This window comes from Bactrocera latifrons, unplaced genomic scaffold, assembly GCF_001853355.1.
Source record: "Bactrocera latifrons isolate USDA-ARS-PBARC rearing strain unplaced genomic scaffold, ASM185335v1 scaffold_374, whole genome shotgun sequence".
Lineage (NCBI taxonomy): Eukaryota > Metazoa > Arthropoda > Insecta > Diptera > Tephritidae > Bactrocera > Bactrocera latifrons.
Genome location: NW_017537017.1, coordinates 109,227 through 112,744, shown reverse-complemented (window position 1 = coordinate 112,744; position 3,518 = coordinate 109,227). Strand labels below are relative to the sequence as shown.

The 3,518-nt window shown below is 37.7% G+C and overlaps 1 protein-coding gene across 1 annotated transcript in view; it reads left to right on the top strand.

Annotated features, from left to right (window-relative positions):
- Positions 1–2,024: 2,024 nt before the first annotated feature.
- Positions 2,025–3,518, top strand: part of LOC108972068 (Y+L amino acid transporter 2) — a 46,669-nt gene continuing 45,175 nt past the window's right edge. The window contains exon 1 of the mRNA XM_018938535.1: positions 2,025–2,213. The gene's annotated coding sequence lies outside the window, so the exon portion shown is untranslated. The remainder of the gene's footprint in view (positions 2,214–3,518) is intronic.

Sequence of the window (3,518 nt, the reverse complement as noted above, 5' to 3'; positions counted from 1 at the left end):
CAGAGAAAGGATCACCCTGATCACTAGAATAATTTCTTACTATTTTGTAGCGCATCCTAGACCTTACCTACAGAAACTTGGTAAAGATGAATAGAACAAGAAAAAGTTAACTTCGGCTGTACCGAAGCTAATATACCCTTCACTGGTGCATTTTTTTAGTAACTATGTGTTCAATTTATATGGAAGCTATATGCTATAGTAATCCGATCCGAACAATTTTTCAGAAGATTATATTATTACCACGTCAAACGCGAAATTTTTCCATACAAGCTCTTCCGATCGTTCGGTTTGTATGGCAGCTATATGCTATAGTAATCCAATCTGAACAATTTCTTCGGAGATTACATTGTTGCTCTACAAAATAATCTATACCAAATTTCGTGAATATATCTTGTCAAATGCAAAAGTTTTCCATACACGAACTTTATTCAGTTTGTATGGCAGCTATTTGTTATAGTGGTCCGATATCGGCAGTTCCGACAAATGAGCAGCTTCTTGAAGAAAAAATGACGTTTGCAAAATTTCAAAACAATATCTTAAAAACTGAGGAACTAGTTCGTATATATACAGACGGACGGGCGGACGAATCGAATCAGCTCAACATACTGTCTTTATAGGGTCTCCGACGCTTCCTTCTAGGCGTTACAAACGTCGTGATAAACTTAATATACCCTGTTCAGGGTATAACATCGTACAGCAAATGCTGAAGTTTACAATGTTGAACTCTCTTATCCTGACATAAACTTCACATTTATCTCAACTCGCTTAAATCGAATATTTATCTGATTTTGGTTTAAGAACTCAATTCATTTTATCTGAGCCAGAGTGAGCTCAAATATTCTTGAAACTCTTTGATTCATCATGTCCAAACTTTCGAGAATTATGAATCAGACAAACAACTAGGATAATCAAATCATAAGATATAAGTATATGGAGATGGAAAATCAAGCGGTCATATCTCTTTAATTAATTACCTTTATTTAATTCAACCCTGAACAGGTTTGCCACGAAGTAGCACAAAGAATGAAACGTTGGACATATGTATAAATACCATGTATAAATGAACAACCTGACGAGCCGATTCGGTTTAGCGATGTCCGGCCGTCTGAATATAGTCGAAGTAGTCACTCAAGTGGAAAACTSTTTATTTGACATGGTATCGTCGTTAAATTTGGCACAGATTATCTTAAGGAATCGCTACAATCTGCGAACACATTGTTCAGATCCGACAACTATAGGTCTTTTTATACCCTTTTATGCTATAAAAAACGCTTCGGGGCAGCCGAGGTAGATGTTTTCTTCTATTGTCTTAAGAAAAAGAATGGCTAAATGATCAGTACTAGACACATTCCCACGACAGTTGGGGCTACGTAACCAGAACGGAAATAGATTTTCATCCGGCCAAGGATTGCCAACTCGAAAGAATTCTGACGCTATAACAACAACAATATCAAGAATATATTGTTCGAAATTATAGACACAATTAAGAACGGACCAGTAAGACTTAAACCTACACAATCATAGCTTCAAAAGGAGAGAAGTTGAAAACTGTTTCATTAAAACCAAATAATATATCGAAGCAACTAGTGACAGCAACTATAAATTTTCACCAATTAAACATCTCTTTCCATCCACTGTAGTATATTCAACGGCACCAACTAGGTGCCACCGCACGAAGGATGCTACCAAGTGGRCACACTCAACTACCTTGATTACATACATTGAGGTCGCTTTACAGAATTCATGAAACGACCGCATACGAACCTTAGTGGGTATGGTAGGGACGAAAGTAWGTTTGGCGTGACAGCGGAAACGGGAGCGGCGAACGAACCAGCGARCAAACGAAGACTAACGAAACGCTTGCGTTTACGCTGCCGTTGCCGCTTCCAAATGTGGATGCTGTGTACCCATAAGATACACGAAAGACGATTTCTATAAAGCAAACGAGAGCATTTCGAGACGATTTTAAGCAACTTTCGACAGCCAACGYTTTCAGTTCCATTTCAGATACTGTGCAGGCGTGTGTGATTTTCCAGTGTGACGAAGAGAGGCGTGTGTTTTGCGTGTAATTGATTTTCGGTGGTAAAATTTTTCTGAAAAATATTCAAATAATTGTGCGATTAATATATAAACAGTTACAAAAATTATTTCGTGAGCGGTAAAAGTTGTAAAATATCATCGTCAARCGTTTCGAGGCAACAACAGACAACGTGGTAAGCTTACACTCACACGCCGTTGAAGGACTTGCACAAGTCAAAAAGGTTATTGAGTTCGCTTCGATTTAGAATTTTCTCTTTGTAACGAAATTTAATAGCTGAATGTCCTTCATTACAACGCTTAAAGTCACAGCTTATTAAAGTCCGCATAACATACATACATACATGCTWATGGATATGCTTGCTGGYTGTCATGTCTTTCGATTTAATGCCAAGCACAGCGGCATGATTTATAAAAACGCGTGGGTGTGAGTCTAAAAATAGACGACATTCGATTTGATCCGCTTACAATAAGCGCGCACTAACACATACACGTACATACTATATTTTTACATGGTCTACCATATATAATAACTTTTCTTATTAACCACTTCTGCAAGGACATTCGCGTGAACTCTTAACAACARCAACAATATGCCAAAGCAAAAGAGCTTACCGCGTACCATATGTGGGCCGTAATATGCCCACTAAGTGCTTATATACTGTTATATAGGTATTTGCAATACTATACAGTTATATATATGTATCTAAAATACGTCACACGTCACACCCACCAATAGCGCTGGCATTGTTGTGACGTCACAGTCAACACTGTGTAATGGACTGTGGAAGGCTTATGGAGATACATGGAAAAATTAGCAAAGTGTGCTAATAGACACAGCACACTCATGTAAATACAAATACGTTCAAAATTTAGCGCCACACAGCGCCACACATTGTTCCATGTCTACATTTGAGCATAAATACGCGCCTCCAGGTAAAAAAATTTWAATTTCCTCTGCTGTAAATTTTCGAATTCCTCGAAAATCGTCTCTTCGAGCGCCTTTAAATCATTTAATTTGCATAACAAAAGTTGTGACCCAAATTTTTGCTATATACTAACATTCCGGTAACAGCATTCCATTGCAATTGTTGCAATAACTGTCGATACGGATTTTGCAAACACAGTCGTGTTGCAAAAACCCAATTATTTATAACGCTCATTTAGTTCCTCAAAGACAATTAAATACAATTTTTTTACCTATTAGTGTTGGCTTTATTGGCGATAGCTATAATTCGTTGTTAAGTCTCATCGTAAAAGTGAGGCATTCACATTTGGCTGATGCAATTGCCGGTAATTACCAATAAGCAACCGTGACGTACTTTTATCCACTCAWTACATACATATATATTTAYTTACATGTGCTAAKGTATGTATGTTAGTTTGTACAACTACCTGCCGATAGCAGCGTACGTCACACAAATTTACGCGGTTCAGTGGCGTAGCAAAAGAGGGTTTGTGGGTCATCGAACCCGCTTTTT